The 19,784-nt window shown below is 31.1% G+C and overlaps 1 long non-coding RNA gene across 2 annotated transcripts in view; it reads left to right on the top strand.

Moving 5' to 3' along the window:
* LOC145254604 (uncharacterized) overlaps positions 1–19,784 on the top strand; it is a 38,506-nt gene that overhangs the window by 6,408 nt on the left and 12,314 nt on the right. The window contains exon 1 of one of the 2 annotated variants that reach the window (XR_013863779.1): positions 19,644–19,773. The exons of the other annotated variant lie outside the window; for it this stretch is intronic. This is a non-coding gene — a long non-coding RNA (uncharacterized LOC145254604). Of the gene's footprint in view, positions 1–19,643; positions 19,774–19,784 lie in introns of those variants that run through there. 2 annotated transcript variants of the gene reach the window in all.

The raw sequence follows: 19,784 nt of genomic DNA, 5'->3' as shown, positions 1-19,784 counted from the left end.
AAAATAAAATAAATCTATACATATAATAAATAAATAAATAAATAATAAAAAATAAAATAAATCTATAAATATAATAAATAAATAATAAAAATAAAATAAATCTATACATATAATAAATAAATAATAAAAATAAAATACATCTATAAATATAATAAATAAATAATAAAAATAAAAAATAAAATAAATCTATACATATAATAAATAAATAATAAAAATAAAAAATAAAATAAATCTATACATATAATAAATAAATAATAAAAAATAAAATAAATAAATAAATATAATAAATAAATAATAAAATAAAAAATAAAATAAATCTATAAATATAATAAATAAATAATAAAAATAAAAATAAAATAAATCTATACATATAATAAATAAATAAACAATAAAAAATAAAATAAATCTATACATATAATAAATAAATAAACAATAAAAAATAAAATAAATCTATACATATAATAAATAAATAAATAAATAAATAATAAAAAATAAAATAAATCTATAAATATAATAAATAAATAATAAAAATAAAATAAATCTATACATATAATAAATAAATAATAAAAATAAAATACATCTATAAATATAATAAATAAATAATAAAAATAAAAAATAAAATAAATCTATACATATAATAAATAAATAATAAAAATAAAAAATAAAATAAATCTATACATATAATAAATAAATAATAAAAAATAAAATAAATAAATAAATATAATAAATAAATAATAAAATAAAAAATAAAATAAATCTATAAATATAATAAATAAATAATAAAAATAAAAATAAAATAAATCTATACATATAATAAATAAATAAACAATAAAAAATAAAATAAATCTATACATATAATAAATAAATAAACAATAAAAAATAAAATAAATCTATACATATAATAAATAAATAAATAAATAATAAAAAATAAAATAAATCTATAAATATAATAAATAAATAATAAAAATAAAATAAATCTATACATATAATAAATAAATAATAAAAATAAAATACATCTATAAATATAATAAATAAATAATAAAAATAAAAAATAAAATAAATCTATACATATAATAAATAAATAATAAAAATAAAAAATAAAATAAATCTATACATATAATAAATAAATAATAAAAAATAAAATAAATAAATAAATATAATAAATAAATAATAAAATAAAAAATAAAATAAATCTATAAATATAATAAATAAATAATAAAAATAAAAATAAAATAAATCTATACATATAATAAATAAATAAATAAATAATAAAAAATAAAATAAATCTATAAATATAATAAATGAATAAATAATAAAAAAATATAATAAATAAATAAAATAGAAAATATTAAATAAATAAATAATAAAAATAAAAAATAAAATAAAAATAACATAAATCAATTAATAATAAAAATATTAAATAAATAAATAATAAAAATAAATAAATAAATAATAAAAATAAAATAATAAAATAAATAAATAATGGAAATAAAATAATAAAATAAATATACCAAACCCGACTTTTTTCGTTTTAGAATTAAAATATTTTGTTTTTGTTAATAATTTTGTACTTTTATAACAACAAATCTTTCGTTTTTATTAAAGATTATTTTAAATTTAAATTCCCGTTCTATTTTTAAAACAACCGTAAAACAGAGTTTTCTCCGCAAGTTTTTGTCAAATATTTTTCATCAGAGTCGTCGTTCATTTATAAAAGATCGGTCTTTTGTTCTGTGTGTTTGTCTTATGCTTCGAATGGCGTTTGCTTATAAAATAAAATAAAAACAACAAACATTGTTCATGCCGATTAAAGTTATGACCGTTATAATCGAAATTGGCATTGGCTCTAAAATGAAATAATCCTAATTAAAACTTAGCTGGATCAATTATATTGTTTTCTATTAGAATTCATTGGGAAAAAAACATGCACATCCATCACAAACTATATTTAAAAAAATACAACTTATGTTCAACGGATGGTTATCATATTTCGCCCTGCAATAACGATTTCATATATATAATACCTGGTCATAACAGATCTGGCTGTATGGACATACAAGCTTCCCGAGCTAAAAGCACATAACATTGATGTTATTGTTATTTTTACCTTCCTCATTCCAAACTCTATCATGCTCTGCAAAACGAAAACTAAAATATTTTCCTCTACAAAACAACCAAACAAGCATTAGGAACAAATATCTGAAGATATAAGATACTTGAAACAAAATATATCTTTACGGAATTACAGCATTTGGCATTAAATGGCATAAAAGGTGTATATACCGTAAAAAAAAAAAAACACAAGCTACATAGCAAGGATGATTATTTTAAGATATAAAGAACTTGACGAATAAAAATGTGGTTTAAAAAGTACTGAATTTGCAATTAAATTTTCCGAAGAGTCGATATGCCGTCAAAAAAGATAACCAAACCAAACACTAATATTAAATATTTAACGATATTAACAAATTAAAGCCTAAAATCTTTTTTCAAATATACTTGACGTTGCATTAAAAGCTCGAAAATGGGGGGGACATAATAAAAAATGGGTTAATATGAGGGGGGGAAAAACAAACAATCTACCAAACCATATGTACTTTTTCATATAGGTTGCAGTGATTATAAAAAGTAATAAGACGACTTCTCTAAGAAATCAATTGAAACTACTATGAATGGCATTCCTACGTATTTCCAATCATCTTCATAGTTAAAGAACTTAAGTGAGGGAAGGCAGTCTGCTATTTCTCGGTGACAACGTGGACTCAAACACACTTAACCTTTTTGAAGTCCACTCCAGACAGAAGCTAAACTTGAAAAAGTTAAAATGGCCGTTTTTTGTTGTTGTTGTCTTTATTTGAAGTTCTGTTGGAAGTGATCTTTCTTCCTTCTTTCTCAAATTAATCTATACTCCGCCTCTCTCTACTGCTCTTTCCTCTCCTTTTCTTAGTCTTTTTTTATTTATCAATTTCATTTCGTTCCTATCTTTCTTTGATTTTTTTTCTTTCCTCTTTGGTATTTTCAATTTTTTTCGCTTTACAACATCCTTTTTTTATTTTATCCTGATCATCCGTTATTATTTACATGTACTCAGTTTCTTTCTTTATTGTTTCATAATTTATTTGCTTTAATATCTTTCTTGCTTTCTGCCTTTATTTATAATGTATTGTTTATTTCTTTAATGCATTTTAATTTTTTCACTGTTATTATTTTTCATTTCTTATTCACATACATCTACCTTCTCTTAAAATCCAAACTTATGTGGTTTATTTTTTATTTTGTTTTCTTTCCTTTTTCTCGTCACGCTTTCATGTTTTCTTTTCTTTACATACATTCATTTTTTTAATTTTTAATATCACTTACCTTATACTTACCATATAATATCACTTACCTTACACGTTACCGTATACGTGTATTAATTTTTCCAATCTGTCTTTTTTGTTTTAGATTCATATTTTTCGTCTAAAATTATTTTGGTTTCAAGCTTTTTTTTTGTTTTCTTTTCCTTTTTCATCCCTTCGTATTTTCTTCCTTCGTTCTGCATTCCGTCGTTATTACTTGTTTCGTTTTTTTTTTCTTTCGTTGTTTTTCATTCGTCCTTTTTTCCTTCGTTCTTTTATCTTTTCGCCTTTCTGTCTTCCTTCTTTCGTTTTTTCTTTCTTCGTTTTTTCTTTCTTCATTTTTTTCTTTCTTCGTTTTTTCTTTCTTTCGTTTTTCCTTTCTTCGTTTCTTTTTTCGTTTTTTTCCCCTTGTGTTCTCCCTTTACTTTGTTCTTTCCTTACTTTGTTTTTTTTTCTTTACTTTGTCTTTTTCTATGCTTCGTTCTTCCTTGACTTCGTTCTTCCTTTACTTCGTTCTTCCTTTACTTCGTTCTTCCTTTACTTCGTTCTTCCTTTCATCTGCTCTTCCTTTCATTTGTTCATTCTCCTTTCCTCCACTTTTCTTCCTTCATAACCTGTAATTTCTGACTTCGTTTGTTCTACATTAATTCGTTCTGTTTGCATTTCTTCTTCCTTAATTCGGTCTTTTTTCCTTAATTTATTCTCCCCCTCATTCTTTTGTCTCCCTCATCTTTTTTCTTTCATCCTTCTGTTTGTTTCGTATATTCTGTATTTTGTTCCGTCTATCATGTCCTTCGTTTTGTCGTTTATTAACTTATTTCCCTGTTTACCTTTTTTCCTTCTGTAATTATTCCATTCCTATTTTTTCTTTCTATCATTTTTATATCACTTTTTGCTTTTTGTTGCACATCTTTATTTTGTGATTTATCGATTGATTTCAAATCACAATTAGCCACACAAAACGTCGACATATTTTATTCTCTGTCAATTACCTCGTTTTATTCAATTTTCACACAATTTTCCTTTCGTTCCTTTTTTCCTTAATTTATTCCATCATCTTCTGTTCCCTTTCTTGTCGCTTTCCCTTCTTCAAGATATTGAATATCAAGTGACACTTGCCGAGTGACCGGTGATTGCGACAAAATCTCCTTCAAGAAGTTTAAAACGAATTAACGAAACTCATCGAAAGACAATGGCGATTTCCCACATACACGACAGAGGAATTGAATAAAAAGTGATATCGAAAAAAAAAATAATAATTTAAAAAATAGGCGAATTGAAAAAAAGAAAATGGACACGAATTTGCAAAATTCAAATGTTAATGACAAAATTAATGAAAAAAGTAAATGTTGGAACTATAATGATATGTAATTTTTCATATATTTTCTTTGGTGTTGAGTTATTCTTAGTCTTTTTAGCGGTACAACTATTTCTCTTTTATTTTTTTTTTCATTTTTTTTTAATTAAAAGTTCATGCAGATTGGTCTCCGCATTATTAATCTGCTGTGTAATCTCAGTCTTCCCTTATATTCCCCGGTTCTGGATATTATCGTTCAGATATGACCTTAAACTATATCCGATGGCGAGGCCCCAGCTTTGCCGACTGTGGAGCAACCCCTTAATTGCCATTACACTCAGATCAACTCTGACGCGAAGTGGTAGTATCCGTTAGGGCCCAAACTAAAGGTTAAATAGAAACTGACTTTAAAAAACAAAACAAATATATCCTATTAGGAGAATTTTCTTCAAAATCACTGGATTCGACATTAAATCACCTGAAAAGGCTTGATATGCCGTAAAACAAAAACAATCAACCAAACCTTTAATTCCAATTTCCTATAGATTTCTTATACTCTTCATCGTACTCGTACAATTATCGGTATTTTATTAACATTCTTCATCTTCCATATTCCTTTCAATTCTTTGCCATATTACTCATATTCTTTGCTTTTCTGTTACTTTGATATTTACCCTCTGAATGAAAGGACGCTAAAATCTACAATTTTGTAGTCCCTTTCTACTTCTTAATTATTATGACGTCTAGTCTCCTTGCTTATATGAAGGGATTTATGGTTTCCGTTTCCAGCATTTTCTCTTGTGTTTGGTTCTACCAGTAAACTACTCGTTCAAAATTTAATACTTTTCTCACGCAGTCATGTGCGTGCTTATATTCTGCTTGGACTTGTTCGATGTTTTATGGATTTTACTGTTTTGCTTCTTTTTCCATGGTCTACATTGAATGTTGTTTGGTTTTGTTTGTTTGTTTTTTTTAATCTATTTTTAGCTTTAATGTAGGCTGATCTAACCGCGTTGTTCCCTGCAGCTGCCAGTAGTGATTCGGTTTCTTTTTGTATGTGTTTTTTCTTAGCCATGTCCAGGTATTTTCATGAGTGTCTTTTTTTAAATTTTTATGACTCGTCTATATATCTCATTCTATTTCCGGTGTTTATTGCTTTTGTTTCTGGTTTCGTCATATCCAGTATTTTTCAATTTTGATGGAATGTCTAGCTACGGTGATCAGTTTTCTTTGTTCCGAATTATGCACTAAGTATTAATTGTTTCCACACTTAAGAATCTTTATTTTTGTTTATTTTTTATCATAGAGTTGTTCAGTATAGTTTTTCAGGTGTATTGTGCATAACCATTAGTTTTCTTGTCTTCTGATCAAGATGCTTAAGCTCTTTTGGTTTCGTCTTATGATTGGTTCATAATATCTTATTAATTATATTGTACAGGGATTTATTCTTAGATTTCTACTATATGATTTTTTTCTAAGCCTATCCTTTTCATCGTGTATTTTTTTCTAATCTTTTCTTTCACTTTTTTAGATCCGATTGTGTCTGCTTCTAGCTATCCCAAATATCTGTAGGTATCATGTTTACAATGTTCCATCATTTCCTCTTGATTGGACAGTTTTATACTTCTGATGTGATTAGTTTTCCCTTTTTATCTCCATTATTACAGATTTTTTCGTTCCGAATTCAATTTCCATGTCCTGGCTGTATATTCGTGTCGTGTTTATCGATTTTTCAAATTCATGTTTTGTCCTTTGCACATCGTTTCAAATATATATATATATATATATATATATATATATATATATATATATATATATATATATATAATCATGTGAGGCCATGTTATAGGCTACTGGTACCATGTAACCCAGTACTACCTGCCTCATGGTCGGGTCACCGGCGACTAAACTGGTTCCCCCACCAGACTTGTTGGTGAGGAGGGTGGCTAGTCTCCCTGAAGGATTAAAAACAAGACCTTCCAAAGGGCGAGTGAACCCTTTTTCGGGGTCAACGGCCAACTAGCACAATGTGTGTTCGTGTGTATGTATGTGTGTGTGTTGGGGTGGAGAGGGCTCCCGTAAGCCGTGGTGAAGGCAACCTTTCTAGGAGAAGCAAATCTCTGATTAAAAAAAAACAGAAAGCGGGAGACCAGTACCCGCATTAAGCTGGTCTGCAGTTTAACTTGTTGCTGGCTATCTTGCTCTTGCTTGTTGCTGGATCTCAACATTTTGAACCGAGAGAGAGACTTAGCGGTCGTACAAAGCTAAGACTCTGTAACATCATCTTTGTACAGATACTCCCTCAGGCATTTGTCTATTAAAATGGTCCTGTGGCGATGGGAGTCATTTTTGGGCTCATGGACTAAGTATCTGAGAGAGTGGCACTCGTCTGACAAGACGTTGCAATCATCACACACACATATATATATATATATATAATACAAAATGCATGCTGAAAGGCATAGTTATGTTTGAAAAAAATCCATTTTAATTTCTCTGTTTTCTATTTAGGAATATATTTTCAAAAACATTTAGTAGTGACGTAATCGGATTTTATTATGCTCAAGGAAAGCATGACCATTCACTTAGTCGAGAAATTTCTCATGAATAAAAAAAAAACACTACTAGATCAAATAACGCAGATTTTGGAATATGACCTGTTCGTTCTGTAACGTGTACGTAGATCATAAAACCTTTGTAATTGTAATGTGCTTTATTTTATTTGCTAGAAATATGAATTAACCATTGTCAAATAAAATAGAAAATGTCGTGCGTTAAGCTTTACGAGCAGAGGAAGTCGATGGGTCAAGATTGGCAATAAAAACAAATAAATATAATAAATAAAAGCAGGAGCTATTTCTTCCACTTTACTCTGATGTCGCTGCGCAGGTCCTGTTCTCAAGCTAGTATACTCTTAGTATTGTACTAATACATTCGTAGCCCGTTGGGTCAGTATTTGTTTAATACATTATTACAGAAAAAAAAACGGCAACAAGGTGAAGTGTGGGACAATGACGTAGCCCCTTTTGAGGGAGCTGGGGAATTCTACATTAATAAACCTTGTGCTTAACTTGGTCTGTACCTGTGAAGTGCAGATGTGTTAAGGAGGTGTTTCTGATTTTTTACAATATTCTGCTATGACTCAAGCCAAGAATAACAGTTTGTTTATTATATTGAACCGAGGCAAAACGATATAAGACCTAAGAATTTGAAAGGTCAAACCCGAAAGAACTCATGGATACAAAAACAAAACAATGTTTAAACGTTATGTATGAATTCCTCTGTCTGTCTGTCTCTCTCTCTCTCTCTTTATCTATTTCTCTCTTTCACACCCCTTTTCTCTCTTTCAGTGAAGAGAGAATTAAATATAATTTCGTTGTTTTAAACAGTTGACGCTTGCATTCTGGGGTCGGCGGACGCAACATAGCATGCGTCTCGTTTCAACTGGTCTTTATAAAAATATGCTCCTGATTGTTAAATCTTTAATAAATCATATATATTTTTATTAAAATGCATTTGTTCGCTATTTTTGTACAATCGTTCGATTGCAGCATTCCATTAATGCCGACGATGGGAAGATGCTTGTAATGACGCAATAAAAAAGCGACCCATGCCAGCCAGTTATAGCCAACGACATATCGACCCGTTTTTGCTGATGTTTCCAACATGTGCCTATCGTTGGATATCGTTTATTCACCCGAGGAGCTTGTTGCGTTCCCAGGACGTTCTTCAACCAAGTAACCCGTCCCCCGGGAAAACGATAGTGTCATAGAAGACCCTATTACGGACGTTGTTGCTGCTTTCAAGCAAACATATGAATTATAAACTGACTCAATCAATATCACATAACACTACTTTTAGCAACACATGCAATTCATAAGATTTGCTACTACACTGCTTTCGTTATTCCCAACCCCTACTTGTATATTTACCGCGGCCGGGTGGTGAGACACAAGAGTGAGAAAGTGAGATTGAAGAGCCAGCATCCAAGGGGACGAGCACCTTGGCCTGCGGAAAGTGGTTGAACAGTTTCGTCCACCTATGAAAAGGTAAATTCTTGGAGTGTGAACTTCCAAGAACTGCAGAAGACCAAAATCACCCCCCCAGCCAATACGGTGAAAGCTAGATAAGGAGTTTCGTAACAGATAGATTAATACACTTTCTCTGGTGTCATTATTTTTAATTAAACTATCGTTATATATGACGGTAATTTTCGAAATCCATAACAAAAAATACAAGTAAAAACTAGCAATATGAAATGAATTACTTGTAATGATTACTCTATATGGAAGAGGATCAGGGTTAAAACCGCATACCAACATTCTTTATTTTACACTGAATAAAACGGACGAAATTTGATTTGAACGTCACAAAATAACCAAAACATTAAAAAGTGGCAATATAACGTGGCGTCGCATATTTACGAAAAACATATCCTTATAAAATACTAACAATATAGAGGGTGGGGGGGGGGACAAACAAGTATACATCATATATTTTAAAATGTTTTCGTGCAATCATTAATCAAGAGAAATACAACAATAAGAGTTTTACATTTGTTTGAAATATTAAACAAAAAAATACATATATAGATATGTACACCCAGAAAAAAAAATCATATTTGCGGAGAGAACACATAAATAAATTAACTTTCGGTTTGATGTGGATTGGTTGGTTGTTTTTGTTTTACGGCATACCAGCCCTTTTTGGGTTATTTAATGCTGAATCCAAACATTTTAAAGCGAAATTTTTTTTTAATAGAATATATTTGTTGTTTTCACGTCGATTTCTATTCAACCCATAGTTGGGACCCTAACAGGTACTACCACTCCGGGCCAGAGAGGACCTGGGAGTAATGGTAATTAAAGGGTCGCTCCACACTCCCCAAAGCCCACAAGCTGGGGCCTCATCACTGGATATAGTTTAAGGTCATATCCAGGACCCCCATTGAGGGACTTTTACCCTCTGCAGGGGGGGGGGGGGCAGTCGGCGTATTCTAATGCCCAACCGACAGGGCCTGTTTGATGTGCGCGCCGTAACGTGACAGTATTTCATTTATTATTACTTTTCAATATCATGATTTGTAGCGCGACAAAGGTAATATTAAAATTATTTTTAATAAATTGCTTTTTATTCTATCAAACATCAATTCTTAATTCTTAAAACTAAGCTTTTTGAAAACCTTAATTTAATCCTTAAATTAACTTTTAAACTTTCGTAAAACTTAAATAATTCTAATATATTTTCCAAGGTTTTTTTTTTTTTTTTTCCGAAATATCGATAAAATTGTATTAATTGGCAACATATAAGAATTCCTTTTTTTGTATTTTCATTTCAGTTTATATATAGTTCAGCTTTTCTTCTTTTTTTCTTTAATAAGTCTCTAAAAGTTATCAAAATTGATAAATTATTTGATTTTGGAGAGAATTTTAAAATTGCGTTGTTTTCATTATTTACGTCAAAATATGTAGAAATAACATATTTTCCCGGTTTTCGCTTTATGGATATTTTTTTAAAAATATTCACTAGTTTTACAGAGAGCAAAAAAAAATTGTTTTTTTTGTTGTTTTTTTGACTGCAAAAATTACAATAAATCAATTCTATTTTAAAAGTTTTTACTATTATTTTTATGGGGTCGAAATTCCATCTTTATTATGGCGACACCTAAACTATGGTAGATTTACAATGGCCTTTTCTTGTTTCATCATTACATTGACAAGCATTTGAAGGTCTATTTCTATTTTTGATGCATGGTTTTATCTATTTATTTATTTATTCTTTCTTCTATTTTTATTTATTTATTTTTTTTTGTGTGTTTGTATTTTTTTTAAATTACAAATAATTTAGTCATTGCCAGAAGATCCAGACCAAATATTGCATTTTCACGAGTAACGGATCCAAGGGAACTAACTCCAAGAAAATATGTAAGAATTATTCCCCCTTATAAACGTTGAATTAATTGCAACAGAATTTGGAGAGAATGATATGTTAACATTTATTTATAGTTTTCCTTTTGATTATTAAACTCCTGAGCATTCATAGTCTTACTATCTTCTTCAATTGTATTGTTTACTTATATGTGCTTCTCGCATTAAAATATGACGTGTATTAATTATTTCTGTAAATTCATATTTCGGATGTAAATACCGATATACGTAAAAAAATAAAAACAAAAAAAACATAATGCAGACATATTTGTAAGGTGTAAATTTATATGCACACTATTATGTAAAAGGAACCGTGTGTGTATGTTCGTTCCCTATAGACTCAGAAACAGGTGGCCAGAATTGTTTGAAATTTCAGAGGAACATACTTAATGTGTTTGGGAGTGATCTTAAATATGGTTGTGTATTGGAATGTGTTTGATAAGTATGCGTTTGTAATTAATATTTATTTTTAGACATTAATTGAACCATGATGCTAGGCTTTTGTTCATTCAACTTTAATTCAAGTGATTATGTAAAAGTAATTTAAATAAAAATCAACAGTTGGTCCTTTGATAAGACAGGGGCGCGTTGTAAATAATTGCTTATGTTTAGAGCACAGATAAACTATGATGCTTGCCTTTGGCATTTTAAATGTGAAGCCATTATCTACAGACACTTTTATAAAATCAACAATCAAGTGCAATGTAGATTACTATGTATTTTGGACAAAGTCAGTGTGGGGAGGCATATGAAGCTTCCATTCGGTGCACTGCGGGAGGTGGGCCCTTAACTAGAGCAGCCAATCAATCGATTTTATGAAGAGAAATGGCTTATTTCACAGATTTCGATGACACTACATGTATTCAAGTGTGGAACACCGGTTGATCCTCATTCAATTCCGAACAATGTTATGACTCTCTGCTAGTATATGCATCTGTGGGTGTGTGTCTGTGTGTGTGTGTGTGTATATATATATATATATATATATATATATATATATATATATATATATATATAAATAAGAATAAGTAGTTAATAAAACATGTTTAAAAATACTTTGAAAAATAGTTAAAACACATTTAATTTTAAAACGGAAGCACAAAATAAGTGGATAGTCCTATATATATATAAACATCGGTAAACTCACGACTCGATCAGTTGCCGCCGATAGCGTAGTGGTTAGGAGCCTTGACTGCCGTACAGGCGATCAGGTTTCAATCCTGGCTTGAAGTAGCTGGCTAGCCGCACTGATGAGCTGTGAAACAGCGAAACGGTACTGTATGTGGATGGCTATATATATATATATATATATATACATAAGAGCAAGTAGTTAATAAAACCTCTTTAAAAAACACTTTGAAAAAAATTAGACATATATTTAATTTGAAAAGTAAACACTAAATAAATGGGTAGTCCTCAATCCGCGGAGTTTCGAAGAAATACTTCTCATCAGAGGGTAGGATTTAGCAGAATGCGGGATCAGATTTTGCTTGCAAAAGTATTTGATGAAGCTACAAGCAAGTCATAGATCTTACTTGATAACAAAAAGTAAAGCAGAGGAAATAGAGCGACGAAAAAAGTGGTTTCATGTGAATGAATAGTTAGTTGAAGGGGAAAGTATCCAATGACCGTAAAATCCAAAAATACAGAATCCAAGAAAGTTGGTTAAATTTTCATTCGTACAAGTAAAATCGAAGGGAATTGCATAATTGGAAGATGGTCCCAAATAATCCAAAATGAAGAAATCAGTAGTATAATTCATAAATAGGTATAAGGTAAAGGGAATAAATTCCAATAATATTATTAAAAGAAAGATAAGATGTGCGTGAGAATGTGGAAGAAATTTAAAATTCGACTGCCGGGGCAAGGGTAAATTAAGAAAAATGAGTAAATAAAAATAAAAAATGAATGACTATTGAATTCATTTTAAAATAGAAAGGCCAATGTCAAAATGACCCAGACAATATGACATTGGAAGGCGCCAAAATTATATATACATATATATATACACACTTATTTATACGAAAGAGATATTTTTACCTCCATGTACCTAAACCCAAACGTAGATTCCATGAACAATGATCTTCTTTAGAACTGCACGCCTGTGGGACACTGTTCCGTTTTCCTGCTTTCCAACTGACTACAATATGCTTGTCCTCAAGTCTAACGTGAACAAATTATTGATGAGCTACCTCCTTAAGTAATCCAATTTACTAAATTCCCACTACTAACGATTACTACGACATTTTCCCGTTGACTACTGTACCCTCATTAACTCTTATACTCGACTGGTCTCCAGACTTTGATAAGTGGTGACTCTTGATGATTGCGTAAGTAGTTAACACTGTTGTCTATATATTAAAAAAAAATAGCTGGTCTTCAAAAAATATTAGACTCATAACAAAGAAAATAAAGTTGAGCCCAGTTAAGGGAGTTGAGCAATGTAATAGTTCAACTGCCTGTGGTTGTCGGTTATCTTAAATTTACACACGCACACATACACACACACACACACACACACACACTGTTCACTAGATCCTGGAATAACGAGTCATTTGTTGGAAATCTTGAATATCATGAAAGGTAAAGATATGATGATTAAAATGAAACTTGCTGAAGATGCATTAACAAAATGGTCTGCATAAACTTTAGAAGAAAAAAAAAAACATGTCTAAAATTTAAAGACAATATATACAGGGTGACCCCCCCCCAAAAAAAAACAAAACAAAAGCTAAATGGAGGTCATCTAGAACATATGCCGTAGAACAGAGAAAAAAAGCCAAAGACCCTAGTGTTTTGATGTGATGTTTTGAATATAATAAACTAGTTATGGCCAAAGTTTAACTCCATTCGGACAAAACACTAAGAAACGGGGCCTAATTAGAGTTGGGGTCTATTTATTTTGGGGCACCCTTTATTTACAAATGAACGAATATAAACCTGTATTTAAGAACAAATAATATACTTTTTTTTTCTATCAGGAGACGAACATTAGACTACCACTGTTTAATTCCGCTTCCGGTTACTGCTCGTTACACTCGGTTAATATACCAGATTGCCGAAAATTTAACTATTTTGGAGCAAATATAAAATTAGTTGTGAATATGAGTGAAGCAAAAAGTATCATTCTTATCAATGAGTTATTTCCCTTTAGCAATTTATTTTAAAACTGTTATGGACTGTACAGGTATGTTGCTAACTTTGTTTCAAGTTAACAATTGCCAGTGCCTCTTTATTAAAAGAACGGAAAAAAAAAATTGAATATGAAGTAAAATAAATGGTAACATATCCAAAATTTCCGAAAAACGATTAGGTAAAAATTATTCATCAAAAAAGACATTTGTAAAATCTAACCATTTCGGTCCGAAATGTGCCGATTTGAATTGGGAAGTAAAAAAAGAAGGGGGCGGAGGTTGATTAAGTTTTCAATTTCTCAGAAATCTTATGCTATTTTTTAAACGGTAATTTGGAAAAGTTTGGAAAAGTTTGGAAAACAGTTTGAAAAATGGTTTTATATTTAATAAATATATTACAAATGTGAAATCAACGGAACAGGGTATAAATAAAAGACATGGTCGTACATATTCAGATATTTAAAATTAGATGAAAAAGAAATAAAACAAGAAAAGAAAAACACACCAAGTTGTGGGGGGGGGATGTATCTTTTTTTTTTTTTTTTTTTTTTCCAGAACATAGAATTTTCTAATTTTCAAAAATAAATTATAGCACTTTTGGGGTGGACAATTTAAAATTAGCTGAAAAAGAAATAAAACAAGAAAAGGAAAGCACTCCAAGTTGGGGAAAGGGGGGGGTAATTTAATTGTTTTTTTTTGTTTTTGTTTTTGTTTTTTAACGGAGCATAGAATTTTCAAATTTTCGAAAAGTAACGCACCGAGATTTACTGATTTTTTCGAAGATTTTACTGTTTACATTGGGGCTTGAGTGGGGGGGGGTGCTGGTGCTGTGTTTAAAAAAAATAGTCTTCTTTTTTTAAGATACCAGAAAATAATAATCAAGTTCACAACTTCCATGCATTCCATTAATTAATTAGATATAATATGACCGTATGGTCCTATTTACAATGCCTCCCCACGGGACAGAGTTAGACAGTAGGGTTGTTGTTTTTTTTAACGTGGAGAAAAGGAACAAAAATAAAAATTGTCTCAGTCGTGAAGGAATTCTCCTCCACTGACAGAGAACAAGAAATTGAAGTGCAGCACTGCAGCATCTGAAGAACAGATACTACACTTTGATCTTGTCCATAAGGCCAGGTAAGTATATGACCGTATGTACTTATCCATATAATAATGTATCAATTCAAAGGGGGGATAATTCATTAATAAAAACTCTTGAATTACTTCCCTTGTATAGATTTTTTACAATTTAAATATTTGTAGTTATAAGTTGTCGTTTAGATGTGTTTGAGTTCGGTTTAATGTGTGACGAAAAATTTCCAGATTCATTTGTAATTTTTTTACTCATTTAAGACCCCCCCATGCTGATAAAGAAAAAATAAACTCGCTTGTGGATATCGTTGCGACGTGTAATTGCTAATTCTGTGTAAAAATAAATAACGGATTCGGTATATTAGGAACATCTATTCTGCTGAATTCCATTTTGAAGATTGGTTTTCATGATTTCTTTAATTTTTATATTTATTTAGAATCGCGTACTCACAGGAGGGACCACTATAAAGGTTACCATGTTCTTATTTCATAAATATAAAGATTATCCTGCACTTCTACAAGGCCGCCATTCGCTCATGCATGGTGTGGTACTGTTGCTACATTTGGTATGATTCATCTGATACTAGTCTCTTACTCCTAAACAACGTTAAAAAAAAGTCGCCAACCTAATGGGTTCTGCACTGTCAACCGAACTCCAACCTCTGTCTCATCGACGATATGTTGTTTTTCTGTACCTACTTTTTAAAAGTATTGTAATGGAAGGTTCTCAACGAATTCTAAGCCCTTGTACCCCATCGGCGTAAATACCCATGACAAACACGACAAGCAACAAAATCCCACGTCTACACTGTAGAGATCCCTAGATGTTTGAAGGTCTTCTACTCGAATAGTTTTTGTAACTCCTGAACTTTGGAATCCTCTAACGGGACTCTGCTTCCCTAACTGTACTGACATGCAGAATTTCAAGTGTACTTTAACCAGACATCTTGCTGTTCCACTTCCTACATAGTATCCCTGCAAATATTGCCCCGAATAGTAGGTCCTTATATCCAAGTGGCACTGTGTCTAGTTTGGGGTAAAAAGGCAATAAAAATAAAAACTACAAAAAATTAATTAATTATATTAATTAATTAATTAATTAATTAAAAAGATCGGATTCGAAAACCGCATGCCGAGTTGTAAGCCCGCGCTCATATTAACGCCATACCTTCAAGCTAGGATCGAATTGTTTTATCTGACCTGCCTCAAGTGGTCATCTTTTCAGGCATTATCTCCTCATTTTGGAAGTTTAATTGTTTATCATCTTGTATCAGTCGAACCAGAATGTCTTGTTTTATGGTGTTGATTTCCCACTATAGGTTGACGATGTTTTTCAGTTGATGTGGTTATTCGTAGTACAAGTTAGGTAAATTCGTCAACTTAACCATCGCTCTCTCCGGATACAAAGGTAATATGCATTCAAATCTATGGTGCCGTTTTTCACACTGACATTGTTTGGGAAATATATGACCCCCCCCCCTCGCCTACCCCTTTTAGCCATGTCTTAATCTGTCGAGTACTTATACATCGTACGACCCGTGATTTTTACGCCCTCGCTCGTCAGCTGATTGAAGTAACCGAAAAAAAAGGTCTACCTTGTGTTCTTCAATTTTTGAAACGCTACCTAAAAATTAAACATTTATCTAACACGCAACCCTAAACCTAACTCTAAACCCTAACATACGCGATTAAAATACATTTTTATCTCTTCCACTTTATGAAAATGTTGCCTGTTCAGATTTGTATTAACTTAAAACTGACAGTGCGTTCGTCTCTAACAGTGAGATCGGTTATTTCCCGTTAGTGATATCAACTGCCGGGCAATCCCGAGTAGCTTCGTGGAAATCGCAGGTCTTACACTGCATTAGCACGACTTTTAGTCTATTTTACGTTTACATGACATATTTTTTTTTTTTTAGGTTCGATTACACTGAACAATCTCTCACTTGCTAAGTAGTACTATTTCAGATAATTTCTCTTAATATTTTCCACAAAGATACACTAATACCGTCGTCTAACAGAAGACGACGTTATATATATATATATAGTCGATCGGCAGAATTGCTGGCTGTCAACGCGATGGTTCTAGGTTCAATCCTCGGCTTGGGAGGGGTGCTGGCCTAGCGGCACTGATGAGTTGTGATACAACGAAACAGGACTCTATGTCGATGACTACATATATATATATATATATATATATATATATATAATATCCTTTTATTTAAGTTTTTTTTTTTTAATAACAGTAAATAGATCTATTTTTCCAGTACCGAACAAATATGTATATGTCTATATATTTCTTAAGATTAATATGCATGTATGTGTTTGTGCTAGTAATGGGCAGTGTGACTATGTGTGTGTGAGAGAGGGTAATCATTTGCTTCTGCTGGGCTGTCTATTGTTGCTTGGTTCATTAACGTGGAGAAAAGTGTGTCGATCATGGATTTTTTATGTGTGTTTGAAGTGTTCCTTTTTTCTCCTTTATCCGTACGTGATGATACTCTTCCAATACCCGGCAACATGAATTTCTTTTCTTTTTTTTTCTTTTTTTTCATTAGTCTCTTATAATTCCGCTTTACTTAGGATTTCCAACTTCACAGATATTTGTTACATTATAACTTTTAAATAGCGTAGGAACAATTTTCGCAGGTTCGAAAATGTTAGCATAGTCCTTCAAAAATTCTTATTTTTTCATGGAAGTGTAGGGTAGAGCATATCCAAACAAAGCAGAAAAAGAAAGAGTTGCGAGTCAAAAAAGTGTCCTTTTGGTGTGCGTTCTAATCGCATTTCTTTTCATCACACCGATGCCGTATTTTTATTTATTTAGTTTTTGACAAATTATGTTTCCATAAAATCTCTTTACAAATTGAAGTGTTTGTTATGAAGGTTAAACGTTTTAGAGACGTAATCCATTAAGTCTCGAGGTATCTATTTTGTTTTTCATTGTTAAGTTTAAACGTCGTATACTGACTGAAATGGGTTAGGATATACATATTGAAAGAAAAAGTTATTTTATATTCAACGCAAAATATTGACTCTCTTATTAAAATCAAGATGCTATATATTCAAGATAAAATTTAACATTATGGTAAGGAGCAAAATAGTTTAAACAAAGAGTTAATTTGCACTGTTGTCAATAAGTTAGTGGCTTACAATTGCAACAATTATTATTAAAAGTTCATACATCAAACAAATAGAATTTTAGCCTAAAAGAAATGTTCATTTTTATCCTATTTTTCAGAGTAATCGCGTAATAAATAAACAGTACTATTATGTATTATTTTAGATACCTTTTCTTAATATAAATCATTTGGTATCCTCTTTATAGGAAAGTGAAACCTAATGGCTTAAATTCACAATATGTTCCCAGTCGTATGTATTGATAGGAATTATTTTATGTCAAGGTGGGAATTTTATTTAACATGTTCGATGCACTCTTTTGAATGCAAGAAATGAGACAACCACAAACAACAAACCCTACCTGTAAAATACATGACAAACTTTATTGGTACACAGGATATTGTTGCAAAATAATGCACCCATCTTGCGTCCAACCTTGGAGCGCGTAGTTTGCTTTAATGAAGCCGTAGTTAGTGTCTTTTTGCATTCTGCATAGTAGTAGTCCGTTACAGTGAAAGGAAGAATTTAGCCGGGTTTCATAGAACGTCAATGGCCCCAAAAGTTTAGTAGCAACGCAAACAGACTGCATATCGAAGGATATCATTGCAAAATAGTGCGCCAATCTTGCGTCCAACTTTGGGGCGGGTGGTTGCTTTCAATGTACCAGTAGTTAGATTCCTTTTGCATTCTGCAAAGTTATCGTAGTCTGTTGCAGGGAAATGATGGAATTAGCTGTGTTCCATAGGACCTCATGGTCCTAAAAAATTGGTAGCAACGCAAACAGGGTGCATACCTAAGATGAAAGGTTCATAATAATAAGAAAAGTCCGTAATGTGGTTGAAGACATTCTGTCTTATAAGTGAGTCTAACTGGTAGGCTTTTACAAATGTTCTATACTTCATCCACGGCTAAGATCCGAAGTAAAGAAAGCATTAATGTTAGCGCCCAAATCTCCTTATTTGGAGACATATTAAAAAGTAATCCTTTTTCTTCGGTGGTCTGGAAAGAACTAATAAATCTGAAAAGGAAATTAAAATTGGCGCCAAAGGCGCTGGCATGTCTGGTTAGATTTGACCACTCAAATCGTCGATACAATGGCAGTTAGGGCTTGTATGATGATTGGATGATTTCTTACAGTATATTCGTGCCAAGGACAACGAGATATATAAAGGTTGTTTCGTCCTTTTAGCAAGATGGCTTCGTCGTCTTCTTACGTTTACTCAGATTTCGCACTGAGCATATTAAACGTTGCTTAACTTCGGTGATCTACAATTATTAAGCTTCTTATTACTGTAAGAAGATGTAGCGAAGGTGTGAAGAAAAAATAAATTAGCCTACAAGAAGAGATGCATTTGTCCTTCTAAAAATGGCGTGAGCAGCCCCATCGGTATATCCTCGATCAGAGATTTTCCAGCAGTTGGCTTTATAGTGACTCTTCCCAAATGAACAAAACACACACCATATCCTGACAACGGTCACAATGGCTCCGTTTCTGTTGAGCAAACTGTCGAGGACAGATTCTCAACACTTCTAATTTGTGTTACAACTTAGATGACTTTAAAACATTTCTAAGTTCTCAAGTTTGTTTAAGGCTGAAAATAAGAAACCTGGAATAATATGATGAATCCTTATTGTAGACATTTTCTTTTTCCAAACTGAAACATTTTCAAGAATTATTATGAGTAATTGTGTTGTATTAAGTTTTAAAATGATAATCGTTGATATACTTTATGACGTTAATAATAGAAATTACGTAACATTCAATTTTTAAACTAATAACATTCTGTTATTAGTCTAAGATTATTTATTCAAGTTGCAGTAAAAATAAAAGGATTTTAGAAAATCTGTCCCTCATTAGAAAACAGGTAAGAGTGAA

Source organism: Euprymna scolopes, chromosome 30 (genome assembly GCF_053919585.1).
Source record: "Euprymna scolopes isolate OS-2025 chromosome 30, ASM5391958v1, whole genome shotgun sequence".
Classification (NCBI taxonomy): domain Eukaryota; kingdom Metazoa; phylum Mollusca; class Cephalopoda; order Sepiida; family Sepiolidae; genus Euprymna; species Euprymna scolopes.
Note: the sequence above shows the minus strand (reverse complement) of the source record. Positions and strands in the feature narration are given on the sequence as shown.